A 14,533-nucleotide genomic window follows, 5' to 3' on the forward strand; every position below is an offset into this window, starting at 1 on the left:
GCAAAAACTACCTGTGCCTTCCATCCACTAGGACTGTACATGGCGTTAGCTGCTCAAGTTAGTCATCTTAATGTAAAAAGTTGTAGTGCAGATGCAGCCCAGGTGCAGTGGTTGGCATTAGCTTTCCCCTTGACCTGACCTAAACTCCATCACTTTTCCTAGTCTAAACTAACCCTGAGTATCATGGTTATCCTGTTCCCCCATTTCAAAGCAATTGTTAGTCATCGAGTTCTCCCTTGGGGAACAAATTGTTTCATTCCCAGTTGTTCTGATGTTGCTTCAGGTTGTGCTGGAGAGCGGATATTTTCATTATTATTTTCCGCACTTAAAATATAGTGAACTATAACAAAGAACAGGAACAGGGCAGGGATAGGGAAAAAGTCATTTCCTCCTCTGTAACAACAGACATAGTTAGGGTAAGTCAGAGGGAGTCCCTTATTCCCCATAACTGTCCTCCTTCAATCCGTGCTAGAACCTAAGAATCCTTTTCCTTTCCCCAGTTGTTGGGTGAGAGACTTCCAAAAGTGCTCCCTGTGCTATAGCACATGGCTAAGCTCAGAGAATAAACCCCAAATCTCCCCTGAGCTTTGCTTTTTGAATTCTGTATTTCCGATTGCTTCAAGCCTGGGCATTGTGATTATTAACCAGTTTCTCTAGCACTGTTCCTACCACTGTTTCTGTAACATATTTTGTTTTTTATGGGACAGGGTTGTTATTCCTTTGCCTAACCCCAACCTGGAAGGCCAGAGTGTCTGTTTTCTCTGGCCCCTCCCCACAGATAAATCTGACAGGGTTGAACCTGCCTGGAGCAAACAAAAAGCCCCACCGGTCACACACATGAAGCAGATAGACATACACAAGACACAGAAGAAACTGAATAATTTGAGCTATCAACATTTCCACTTTCCCACAGCATGTTAGTTCTGAAGCTTGTTTTAATTTCTTTCTTTTCTTGGAACCAGAACTGGGGAAAGAGAACCCTGGAGTCAGTGGAATTACAGCAGGAAGGGATAAGTCTCATGATTCGTCACTAACCAAAGGCTTTGTAAACAGACTGATGATGTTACTGAATGGTCTGGCTAACCCTGCAGTTAGAAACAATCAGCTCTATGGGTGGTAAATTGACAGGCTTTGCTGCTGATCATGAAATAGCAGCTGTTGAAAGGTAATATGCTTCTATTTCAATGCCTCTGGAAGTACAGAAAACAATGATCTGTGTTACAGGCAAGTTGCCATTTCTCAGTGCCCCAATTTCTATTGTGTGTGTACAGGAAGGTTTGAATGTGTAGCAGGTAGTTTGATAAAGCTTAGCTATTTTATGTGTGTAACAGACTCCTGCCCACCTCCAGCAGAGGTTTCAGTCACATAATATGGCAACTTACTGAATGTCACGCAAATTAGTCCATTCCTCCCCATAGTCGGTCTCTGACCGGAATGTTAGAATGAGGCAGAGAACTGGGAAAGTATCGCAGTAGGAATACATTAAAAAGTGGGATTAATCAGAGCTGGGGTGCAGACCGAGCCTGTTCTACAGCTGGTGAAGTGCTAGGGACACACTCCCACTAGTGCAGGCTCTGAAATAACGGCAGAAGCAGATCGAAGAGAATTAGCTCATATGGGAGCTATGGGCAGCTGCCCTGTCAGTGCATCACTCACCTGGCAGGTGTTACACAAAACACAGCACTTCCCCTCTGGAAGAGAAACACGTCTCCCCGCTGCCACCACTTCATTATACTGTCCATGAGGCTGTTTGTCCTGCTGGACTTTGATCTCTTTGAGTGGTCCATGGTGATTCATAAAAGAGCAGGAGTCATCCCAATGGAAATCTCTTCACTTCTTTCTTAGTGTTACCTTCTTAGCCCTGGCTTTGGAGATGACATTAGCCTTATCCTGTCTTGATTTTAGGTAGGATTTTGATCACCTTCTGGGGCTTGGCAGCTTAGAACTTTTGAGGGCTTTTCTCTGCCTTTTTGGTCCCCGCTGCAGTCAGTACATGCTAGACATGGGCATGGTGACCTTCCTGAGGATCTTGACAGCTTTATCCAGCTTCTTGGGGGCTATTTTCCTGCTCACAGCCACTGTCATCTTCTCATGCCTTGTTCTGGAGGCCCAGCTGCTGGTTGAATGGGAAGGAGCCAAAGTGCTGGTGACTTTATCCCGCACCAAGTTGCCTTTGCTTGTCAGACTCCTGAACTCCAACTGGACGTGGCTCTTGTTCTTCTGCACAGCACAGCCATGGAGAAGAGGGATCTGCAAATGTACATTCCTATGATCGCTTTGTTTAATGGATGAAAACATAAACTCTACACTTAGAGGATTGGAACTGTTTTCAGCTGATGGTCAGCTTGGCTAGATTTTTATGCATTTGAACAGTGAAATGTTGAGTGTTTACATTCATTTCAAGCATCCCCGTATAGTGGAGCTCCTGAACATAATGGAGAATGGAAATGAAAATGTTTTCCCTTTTTTCAAAAATAAAAATAAGAAAATAAGAGGCTTATTAGAGGGCACTTGGATTTGAAGCAAGGACCCCTTGGTCTTCAGTCAAACACTCTACCACTGAGCTTTACCCCAATGAGAGCAGATACTTTCCCCATTGTAGCTGAAGCACATCAGTGATTCCAATAGCAGGGGCAGGTTCTCTCTGGGGCACAGAGATATTTCGGGGAGTTGGTGGCTCCTTTCTTTCCTCACTCTGGAGTAAACTCAGTTTTTTATTCCATGGTACATGTTTATGGAATAACAACAGCAGCTTGAAGAAAGAGGAGAGTAACTATCTCATTCTCAGAGCTGCTGAAGGTGGCCACGTCCCCTCTGTCTGACCATTGCCATTGCAGGAGAGAAGGTTTCAATGGAATTGAATGCCCTGGGTCAAACTAGAGACACAGAAAGGTAACGAACAGCAAAGGAAATTGTGTCGGTATGTGAAACTGAGGAGGGACGTGAAATGCTCACAGGGTGGCGCAATACCCTAATCCAGGCCTGCACAACTCGTAAAGTGGCAAGGGCCACATTACTCTAAAGTAAACAGCTGAGGGCCAAAACCCCCTTTGCCTGTGATGAGTGGCTCATACTGCAGTCTGCCCCAGTGAATGAGGGCTAGATGGAGACTGGGTAATAGCTAAGACTGAGGTGAAGTGGGGATAGTGGGTGGAGGTTCCCCTGGGATGGGGAGAGCCATAACTTTAGGGGTACTGCCAGGGGGTACTGTCAGGTTAAAAGGGGCACCGGAGTCCTGGGAGTGACAGGGCCAGCTGCAGTAAGGCAGATCACCGGCCTGCGGTGGGCGCTTTGACATCTAGAGAGCTAATTCCCAAGATGATCAGCAGGAGGTGCCACCAGGTGAGTCTGCCCCTGCTTACATTGGGGAAGAATGAACATGGTTTTTGTAAAGGAAAATCATGCCTCGGAAATCTACTATAATTCTTTGAGAGAGTCAACAAGCATGTGGATAAAGGTGATCCCGTGGATATAATATACTTAGATTTTCAGAAAACCTTTGACAAGGTCTCTCCTCAAAGGCTCTGAAGCAAAATGGGATAAGATGGAAGGTCCTCTCTGGGATAGGTATGGTTCAAGGCAAGAAATAAAGGCTCTGATTTATAGAATGGAGAGGTAAATAGTGGTGTCCCCCTGGGGTCTCTAGTGGGTCCAGCACTGTTCAACATACTCCTAAGTGATCTGGAAAAAGGGGTAAAAACAGTGAGATGGAAACATTTGCAGATGATACAAACCAACTCAAGTTAGTTACGTCCAAAAGAGAGTGCAAAGTGTGACAAAGGGATTTCACCAAACTGTGTGACTGGGCAGCAAAAAGGCAGATGAAATGCAATGTGGATAAATGCAAAGTAATGCACATGGGAAAACATGATCTCAACTCTACATCTAAACTGATGGGGTCAAAATTTTGCTCTTACAACTTAAGAAAGAGATCTTGGAGTCACTGTGGATACTTCTCTGAAAACATCTACTCAATGTGCATCGGCAGTCAAAAAAGCGAGCAAAATGTTGGGAAGTCATTAGGAAAGGGATGGCTAGCAAGACAGAAATATAATATTGCCTGTCTATGAATCTATGGTATGCCCACATCTTGAATATTGGAGCTGGTCCCCCATCTCAAAGAGATATATCAGAATTGGGAAAGGTACAGAAAAGAGCAACCAAAATAATTAGGAGTCTTGAACAGTTTCCATGTGAGGTGAGATTAATAAGACTAAGGGGAGTTTTCAGCTTGGAAAAGAGATGACTAAGGGGGGACGAGGATAGAGATCTATAAAATGATGACAAGTTTGGAGAAGGTAAATAAGGAAGTATCAGGGGGTAGCCGTGTTAGTCTGAATCTGTAAGGAAGTGTTATTTACTCCTCATAACACAAGAACTAGCTGTCACCCGATGAAATGAATAGACAGCTGGTTTAAAACAAACCAAAGAAAGTATTTCTTCACCCAACACACAGTCAACCTAGGGAAACTTTGCCAGAGGATGTTGTGAGGGCCAAGATTATAACACCAAAGAACTAGATAAGTTGATGGAGGAGAGGTCCATCATTGGCTATTAGCCAGGATGGGCAAGGATATAAAACCGTGTTCTTGAAGTGTCCCTAACCTCTGTTTGCCGGAAGCTGGGAATGGGTAATGGGATGGATTGCTTGATGATTCCCTGTTCTGTCGATTCCCTCGCGGGCACCTGGCATTGGCCACTGTGGGAGGATAGGATTCTAGGGTGGCTGGACCATTGGTCTGATCCAGTATGGCTGTTCTTATGACCAATAGAGGGCAGTCCCCACCAGCAATATTTATATTTGGTGCACTGAAAGGGCTAACTTTCCAAAGGCGATCAAAATGATTAGTGAAAGTGTTTTGGAGAAAAACACTTAACAGAACAATGTAAATGAAAATTGGAAACTGTTGTTTAAGGAGCTTGTTAGATGGGGCATAAGCCACGTTGCATAATTAGCTGAGCTTGCAATGGCCTTCCACTCAACTCGCTGACATTTCTCCATCTGCAAATGTGGTACCCATTTTAAAATCTAGATCCAATCAATTACAACACGTCAGGGAAGATTCTAGGCATCAATGATCTGATCATTGGGTTGATGGAGGTAAACAAGACATTCTCATAAGGCTCCCTCCCTCTTCCCAAGAGCCATCCTCATCCTCTCTGCCCTTTCTGCTCCACATCCTCTGCAAACTTTCGAAGACAGATGCCTGGTGATGGCCTTTGCTTGTGGGGATGTCGCCTAGTGGTCAGGGTTTTGGTCCCGCGGGACAGGAGGGTGCAGCAGATGGCAGGGGAGCCCAGGGCTTCCCATGGGCTCTGACCCAGGCCACTCTGAGGGCAACACTTCCTACCACCCTGCTATTGTCCAAAGTTTGAAGTTTATCACAGGAAGCTCTGACGAGTGTCAGCTCACTGCTTGGCACTTCTTCTCAGCTGGGCATGTCATGGCAGCTTTCTCCTTCTTGGGGCGGCAGCTGTCTCAGTTACGCTGACAGATCTGGGTTGGTAACTTGTCAGTGGGTGAGGTCGAAGTGGGAACTCAGGAGCTTAGTGCATGGGCCTCTACAGCATGAACTAAAAGCCACCTGGCTGCTAGCTAAGACTGTAGAAAAGACTCGTTTTCTCTCTCCCTCTAAGTGATCGTGGTGCCACTAGCTGGGACACAGCACCGCACCCTGGAGGTGTGTGAGTTACATATGTCCCCTAGCTGAGGAAGCGCATCCTGAGCTTCAGAGAGTTCCCAGCTATAATCCCAGACGACCCCTGTAACAATTGGCCTCTGGCAGGACACTGCTGAGAGTATCAATTCAGGACAAATTGCTTGGAGCAGGGCAGTCACAGTCCTGCCTAGAATATGAGGCAAGTGTACTAGAGAACCAGAGATCACAGCCGCTCCGTGTCAGAGCCCCAGAGATCCCGCAGAAATGATGAGCTGCATGCCATTCTAGGGGGTGCCCCTGCAACAACCCCACCTGTTGCTTTCGTCCTCCCCCAACCCTTCTGGGCTACAGTGGCAATGTCCCCCCCATTTGTGTAATGGAGTAATAAAGAATGCAGGAGTGAGAAACCCGACTTCTTAGTGAGATAAAATGAGGGGGAGGAAGCCTCCAGCTGCTATGATAGTCCAGGCAGGACATTAAACGGTGGGGGGGAGAGGAGCCCAGCCTCCTGCTGCTATGATAGTCCAGGCAGTACAGAATCTTTTCATTAGACTTGAAAGGGCAGGGAGGGGCTGATGGAGCTCAGCCTCTAGTTGCTATGATGGAGACAGTTACCAGCTGTTCTGTACTATCTGCCAGGAATGACCAGGGGTCATTCTCATTTTTACCCACATGCCCCAGGCGACCTCACCGAGGCCAGCCAGGAGCACTCACAGGCTGATGGTGACAATGGATAGCAGTCATATTGTACCATCTGCCACCAGGAAGAGGATGCTGGTGTTCAGTGCTACAGCACCTCGTCTACCAGCAGCATGCGGTAGACATAGGGTGACATTGAAAAAAGGCGAGAAACTTTTTTTTCCCTTTTCTTTCGGGGGGCGGAAGGGTGTAAATTGATGACATATACCCTGAAATACCAGGGAAAATGTTTTTGACTCTTCAGGCACTGGGAGCTCAGCCAAGAATGCAAATGCTTTTTAGAGACTGCGGGGATTGTGGGATAGCTGGAGTCCTCAGTACGCTCTCCCTCCCTCCATGAGCATCCATTTGATTCTTTGGCTTTCCGTTACGCTTGTCACGCAGCACTGTGCTGTGGACTCTGTATCATAGCCTCGAGATTTTTTCAAATGCTTTGACATTTCGTCTTCTCTAACGGAGCTGTGATAGAACAGATTTGTCTCCCCATAGAGTGATCAGATCCAGTATCTCCTGTACGGTCTATAGTGGAGCTCTTTTTGGATTTGGGACAGCATCACCACCTGTGCTGATCAGAGCTCCACGCTGGGCAAACAGGAAATGAAATTCAAAAGTTCGCAGAGCTTTTCCTGTCTACCTGGCCAGTGCATCCGAGTTCAGATTGCTGTCCAGAGTGGTCACAATGGTGCACTGTGGGATAGCGCTCAGAGGCCAGTACTGTTGATTTGCAGAGCAGTACAGCAGAATGTCTAACATCTTCTCTTTGCTAAGATAATATTCGGGTTCAACTCCATCATAGCAAACAGAAGCTTCCTATCCCTGGGCTGCTCTCCAGTACTGAGCCTCCTGCACACAGACCATCTGAGACTTGCACAGTGTTACCACACCCTTGCCCTCAACCTGAGTTTTCCTTGTGAGTCACTTACTTCCCTTACTCCTCACTGAGCCCCACAGTTCACGCAAACATATGCCCCCAGAGTGCTGACAACCCCCAAGGCAAGAACACACCCTTGGGCACCTTTACTGACAAAGCCTACAACACTCAACATGGAAATGAGGCAGAATTGGCCCCCCAAGTTTCACATGCACCTCTCTGTGTAGCACAGGCACAGCTCTGCCCAGCTGCTCCAACCCATCCCTCCATCAGCCAGTCACAGCTACAGCTGGCCCAGTGCACACAGCTGGAGGCATGTGGATAGATGCTGGAATTCCCGTCTGTGCTGTGTTCACAGATGGGAATCCCAGCAACTATGACTTTCTTAGGTGCCTCCTTCTGACACTTGTCAGAAAAAACAACCAGTTTCTTTTGGAAGTATTTGCATTGCAAGGCAGAGGCAGTCTTCTCTGTTTCCTCAAAGGATTGACCAAAAGGTGGGAAGAGCGGACACGTTTGGCAAAGCACCACTGAGAGCTGCATCTCTAACCTCCACTTTACCTGGCAGGTGCCTTGGCCAGCTTAGCCATGGTGCTGCTGTCTGGGACTTTTCTCCCAGCTGCTCCATTTTTCATCAGTGACAGTCAAAAGGAAGGTGACATGACATCTGTGTGTGGACATCCCCAGCAAATCACAAGGACATGGGACACAGAATCTCATGTTGCAGCAATTGCAGTCAAAGCAACCACCATGCTAATACCAGTCACAGCAGCCTTTTCATCAACTCCAGGCTTGTGATTTGATTCTTTCCAGTGCTTCTCGCCAAAGAAGCCTTTTCTTTAGCAAGCAATTACTTGTGTTGCCAAGGGAGGTGGTCTCTGCTTCCCAGAAAGACACAGGAAAATGTGAGTGAGGAGACAAAAGCCATACAACAAGGCACCACTGAGAATTGAACCCAGGATCTCCTGTTTATTAAACAGCTGCTTTAGCCAGCTAAGCCATGGTGCCTGCCTCAAGAAAGTATTTGCAACTGTTTTATTTGATGGCCCAGGACAACACCTGCAAATTCCAAAGTACAGATGTTCCCCATTTCCCTCAAGACTTGCAAGGAAGAACTGGCAGGCCAAGCCAGGATGTGTCTCTTACATCCTTATTAATATGTGTGAACAAAGAAATTGTATTTTGCTTCTGCCCAGCCAGATGGGTTTGTTAGTATAATGGAAAAGTGAAGGGATAGAGCTAAAGTGTTACTAGCCTGGCACACACCGATGGGGAAACCTAGAGAAAGTGGTGCCAGCCCTTTGATGGGTCAGCTGGCAGAGCAGAGGACTTGAGCCGGCACTCAGGAAGTCATCCTTACGTCGCCCTTGTGACTCCAGCTTGAGGGAGAGCTGCTTTTTCTTCCTCTTGCTGAGAAAGAGCAAGAGAAGAATGAAAGGTCAGGTGGGCCAACTCGGTGCAGAAGCCCAAGCTGTCTTTTCCTGCTGCATAGCCTGAAATGAGGGACTCGTGGCAGTTAAAGGCACTGCTGCACTTTCAGAAAACATCCCACCCCTGCACAAAGGGGGATAGAAGAGCCTGTTAGTCTAGTACGCTCCCAACTGAACTATTTCAGCAGCTGCTAGGTTTCTTTTTGGCCTCCTGCTTTTCTGTGTGGGATGTTTTTTTCAGCTGTGGCACAGAAAAAGGACGTCACTGCGAGCAGCCCATGAAGACAAGATTTACTTTTGCCTTCCTCAGATGGTTGGGGAGAGCGAGGAGCAGCACTATGTGCTCCATGTGTCCTGGTCACTTTCCCCATCTGGGCTGTGCTGTGAGGGGAGCATCAGAAGCTGCTGCTCTCTGCCCTCCCGCTATGCAGCCCAGCTGAGGAAAGTGACCTGGATGCAGGGAGCTCGGATGATCTCGCTTCTCGACCCCCCACCCCTGCTAGGGAAGGCTGCTATGTGCTGTCTTTATGGCTGCACTTTCAGTGATGGAGGTTTCTCTATCCCATTGTTCCAGGGGCCTCCTACTAGATTGCCAGCTGCTTTTCAACTGCAGTGTGGAGACTGCTTGTGTGTGGAGAGAGACAGTGTGTGTGTTGGGGAAGGGTGAGTGTGTTGAGCTAGGTAGGAGCAGATCATTATTATCCCTACTTGAAAGAGGGAGAAGCTAAGGCTGAGAAAGGAGAATTGACTTGTCTTAGGTCACACAGCCAGTCAGAGGCAGAGTTGGGAATAGGAACCCAGAGCCCTGATTTTCAAATTTACCTTCGGATCTTGAATTTCAGACATTCAATGATCGGAATAAATTGCTCTCAGAGGAGCTCCAGACCAACAACAGTGCACAGTAATTATTCAGCAAGTATTTGAGGAGAACTGCAATGTTAGAGAGAATCATGAACTGCTCAGAGACAATTAATGCAGAGAAGCAGCAAAATTCATCAAACATAGAACTGGTTCTGACTTATTTCCTTGGTCTTAAAAGAGACCAACAAGGACCTGAGTCTCCTCCCTGTCAATAACCCCCTGCTCAGGCAACCAGGGTAGAGACTGAGAACGGAAGGCTGAGGGTTCTCACCAGAGAGCCCAAAAGATGGCCCAGGTCACTGGTGGGGATCACTGCCTGAGCACTATTTCAGCCCGACATATTTGGCTGGACTCTCCACAGTGAGAGCTGCAGAGCACTCCCCTGAAAAACACACACACACACGTCTCCTAGTGTTGGGAGGGGAACAGGAGAAAGGAGAAAAGCAAGAGACAAAGAAAAAGGAGAGAGGGATGGATGGAGGAAACGGTGAAACAAAAAGGACAAACCCTAATGTCTGCAGTGATTCTAAGGGACAAAATCCCAGGTGTGGAATAAAATTCTGCCTCCTTAAGCTCCTGTTTTCCATGCCTAGAATTCAGCTGTCACCAGATGGATCAGACTGAACAGGTTTCAAACCTCCAGGAGGCTCTTACCTTCTAAACAGGGACGGCTGTTTTCTAGTAAAATCACTACAAGAGAAGGAGAAAACTCGAAAGAGGTTCCTCCTGGTGCTCAAATCTGTGAACCCGAATACTCTCTCAGTCCTCAAAGACAGACTTGGAGAAGGAGACTTGCTGAAGCAAAGCCACAGGGGTCTCTGAGGTTTCCCTGGCCCCTTGCCCCTGTCCTGCCTGGCTGATGTCAGCGTCTCTCTGTGAGGTCACCAGCGCCCCATCACCTTTGACCAATAGTCTGAGGTGCTGCAAAAGGTCTTTTTGATGTCACTGCCACACCCCTCCCTTGTTGTGCTAATGTCCTTCCCTGGCCAGACACTTTGGAGGTTTGAGCTACTCCCTGTGAATCACCCCACTCAAGGACCGTTCATTCTAGGCAGCAAGCCGGATAGACAGGAAAACATCAGACGCTGTTCCCAATGTTACACTCGGTTTTTCAGAAATGCATCGACTTTGTGGCCAAAAGAGACCATTAGAGCATCTAGTCATATAATCATAGAATATCAGGGTTGGAAGGGACCTCAGGTGGTATCTAGTCCAATCCACTGCTCAAAGCAGGACCAATCCCCAACTAAATCATCCCAGCCAGGGCTTTGTCAAGGCTGACCTTAAAAACTTCTAAGGAAGGAGATTCCGCCACCTCCCTAGGTAACCCATTCCAGTGCTTCACCACCCTCCTAGTGAAAAAGCTTTTCCCTAATATTCAACCTAAACCTCCCCCGTTGCAACTTGAGACCATTACTGCTTGTTCTGTCATCAAGTACCACAGAGAACAGTCTAGATCCATCCTCTTTGGAATTCCCTTTCAGGTACTTGAAAGCAGTTTCAAATCCCCCCTCAGTCTTCTCTTCTGCAGACTAAACAAGCCCAGTTCCCTCAGTCTTTCCTCATAAGTCATGTGCTCCAGACCCCTAATCACTGCCCATTGAGCCTGACGATCTAGCCAGCTTTCTATCCATCTTACAGTCCATTCATCCAGCCCATACTTCTTTAACTTGCTGGCAAGAATACTGTGGGAGACCATATCAAAAGCTTTGCTAAAGTCAAGGAATAACACAACACTGCTTTCCCCTCATCCACAGAGTCAGTTATCTCCTCATGGAAGGCAATTAGGTTAGTCAGGCATGACTTGCCCTTGGTGAATCCATGCTGACTGTTCCTGATCACTTTCCTCTCCTCTAAGTGCTTCAGAATTGATTCCTTGAGGACCTGCTCCATGATTTTTCCAGGGACTGAGGTGAGGCTGACTGGCCTGTAGTTCCCTGGATCCTCTTTCTTCCCTTTTTTAAAGATAGGCACTACAGTAGCCTTTTTCCAGTCATCCGGGACCTCCCCCGATCGCCATGAGTTTTCAAAGATAATGGCCAATGGCTCTGCAATCACATCCGCCAACTCCTTTAGCACCCTCGGATGCAGCGCATTCGGCCCCATGGACATGTGCTTGTCTCCAGTTTTTCTAAATAGTCCCGAACCACTTCTTTCTCCACAGAGGGCTGGTCACCTCCTCCCCATACTGTGCTGCCCAGTGCAGCAGTCTGGGAGCTGACCTTGTTTGTGAAGACAGAGGCAAAAAAATCATTGAGTACATTAGCTTTTTCCACATCCTCTGTCCACTAAGTTACCTCCCTCATTCAGTAAGGGGCCCACACTTTCCTTGACTTTCTTCATGTTACTAACATACCTGAAGAAACCCTTCTTCTTACTCTTAACATCTCTTGCTAGCTGCAACTCCATGTGTGATTTGGCCTTCCTGATTTCACTCCTGGATGCCTGAGCAATATTTTTACACTCCTCCCTGGCCATTTCTCCAATCTTCCACTTCTTGGAAGCTTCTTTTTTGCGTTTAAGATCAGCAAGGATTTCACTGTTAAGCCAAGCTGGTCGCCTGCCATATTTACTATTCTTTCTACACATCTGGATGGTTTTTTCCTGCAACCTCAGTAAGGATTCTTTAATCCGTTAGAGGATTGGAACTGATTTCAGTGGAGTCACATGTTTTCTAGGTTTTTATGAATTTGCACAGGAAAATATTGAGTGTTTGCATTCATTTCAGGGATCCCTACTCAGTGGAACTTGTGAACATAAGAGAAATGCAATAACTTTTGTTGAAGGAAGAGATGTGTAACGGGGCACTTGGATCTGAACCAAGGACTACTTGATCTGCAGTCAAACACTCTACTACTGAGCTGTACCCCCATGACTGCTGTGAAAGTAAGTCAGTGATCTTAAAGAGTTTGAAGGACAGGCCCTGCCTCAGAGATCTCCTGTTCTCTTCCCAGACCACAGTGCTTTTAAAAATGGGGTTTCATTAAACTTATAGATACATGGAGACACCACAGCTTGCACACCCACCCACATAGATTCCCCCAGTGACGTAGCTACCACCTTTCGGGGAGATGGATTAACTACATGGGCGGGACAGCTCTCTCCCCTCTGCTTAGAGCATCTTCATTATTTATGAATAGGTAGGAAAGAACCTCCTGAATGGACACTAACCAATTGATCAAATATTGCTGGGTCTGCATTCAATATGGGTAACTGGTCATACTGGGCTGGATTAGAAGAAGCATTGCCAGCAGATCGAGGGAAGTGATTATTCCACTCTATTCGGCACTGGTGAGGCCACATCTGGAGCATTGTGTCCAGTTTTCACCCTCCCACTACAGAAACAAGTTGAATTGAGTCTAGTTGAGGGCAACAAAAATGATTAGGGGGCAGGGGACTTACAAGGAGAGGCTGAGGACAGGGCCACCCAGAGGGGGGGCACGTGGGGCAATTTGCCCCAGGCCCTACAGGGTCCCCATGAGAATATAGTATTCTAGAGTATTGCAACTTTTTTTATGGAAAGGGCCCCCAAAATTGTTTTGCCCCAGGCTCTGAGTCCTCTGGGTGGCCCTGCCCACTCCACCCCCTGACTCATTCTCCTCCCTCTGAGGCCCCACCTGTGCTCTGCCCTCACTCCCATTTGGCCACTTCCCATCCCTGCTCTTCCTCTTTGGCTGAGGCCTGCTGGTCCACCTTTCGCTTGCTCCTCTCCTCCCCGAAGGCCTCCTTGTGTCTCTCCACCCCCTAAACCAAGGCCTGTCTGCTGTCCCCACCTCTCTGCCCTTCCCCTGAGACTCACCCTGCCCAAACCTCTCTGCCCCCTCCCCTAAGACCAGCCCTGCCCACCACTTGCGCCTCTCTGCTTCTCCCCTGAGACCCACCCTGCCCAGCACTCACACCTCTCTATCCCCTCCCCTGACCTGCCCTGTCCACCACCCACACCTCTCTGCCCCTCCCCTAAGACCCGCCCTGTCCACCTCTTTCCTCGGTCATCTCTTGTTATTCCTTGAAACATCAAGGATGGAATAAATAGCTGAGTTTACTCCAGGGTGAGGAAGAAAGGAGCCACCAATCCCCTAGCAAAGCTCAGTGCCCAGGAGAAAACCTACCCTCTGCTATTGCAATCCCTGATGTGCTGGGGATATGATGGTAAAGGAACTGTCTGAATGATCAAGGCAGGAAATGGACAACAATCTACAGGAACGTCATTGACCACAAACACACTCTCCTCGTGCTCCAGCCAGAAGGGAAATGGCCAGGAATTCTTGCAGTTCAGCCATGGACACACTTGCACAATGGCACAGCAGTGTGTGTGTTGTGGAAGCTGTTCTGAGGGAACAACTGGAATTGATCACAGATTGTGAACAGAACTAGAATGTAGTGAGAGACCCATCTCCAGCAAGTAGTTAGAGCTGAGTGGTTAAGGCGATGGACTAGCAATCCATTGGGATCTCCCGGCACAGGTTCAAATCCTGTCAACTATGGGGGAAGCTGTGGTTCTTTAGTTTCAAGGGAGCTGGGTCTTGTCTCACTCTCAAGCTATGTCTGCACTATTGGGTAATGTGGCTTTAAACTGTTTTAATTAAACAGTTGTTGCATGTCCACACTATGCCCCTTGTGTCACCAGAGCACATCCATGCTAGAATCTTGGATGGCCACAGAGAGCAGTGCATTGTGGGTAGGTGTGCAACTGGCTGCAGGTGTTTTGGGAAGGGTTTGCAAGACCTCATGGCTGGTACAGCATCACATGATGCAGGTTTCTCTATCCCATTGTTCTATTTGAATCCTACTAGATTGCCAGCTGCTTTTCAACTGCAATGTGCCTGTTGGGGTTGAGAATGTGTTTGGGTGTGTAGGGGGAGAGTGAGTGTGTGGGTACACTGTCTCTAAGTCCAGACAGCTGCTGCAAGCAACCAGTCCTGAGGCAGGGGGAGGGAGACAGCCCCAACATCAGCCCCTGCTTCCCTCACTGGCTCAGGTCAGCACAGCAGCCTCTGTCTCACACACACACA

At 47.7% G+C, this 14,533-nt stretch overlaps 2 non-coding genes across 2 annotated transcripts; one reads left to right on the forward strand and one right to left on the reverse strand.

The window, feature by feature from the left end:
• Nucleotides 1-8,164: 8,164 nt before the first annotated feature.
• TRNAI-AAU (transfer RNA isoleucine (anticodon AAU)) lies at nt 8,165-8,238 on the reverse strand. Its single transcript has one exon. It is a non-coding gene; the product is annotated as a tRNA-Ile (tRNA).
• A 5,685-nt stretch (nt 8,239-13,923) lies between these two features.
• TRNAA-AGC (transfer RNA alanine (anticodon AGC)) lies at nt 13,924-14,005 on the forward strand. Its single transcript has one exon. It is a non-coding gene; the product is annotated as a tRNA-Ala (tRNA).
• The last annotated feature ends 528 nt before the right edge of the window (nt 14,006-14,533 follow it).

Source organism: Gopherus flavomarginatus, chromosome 23 (genome assembly GCF_025201925.1).
Source record: "Gopherus flavomarginatus isolate rGopFla2 chromosome 23, rGopFla2.mat.asm, whole genome shotgun sequence".
Classification (NCBI taxonomy): domain Eukaryota; kingdom Metazoa; phylum Chordata; order Testudines; family Testudinidae; genus Gopherus; species Gopherus flavomarginatus.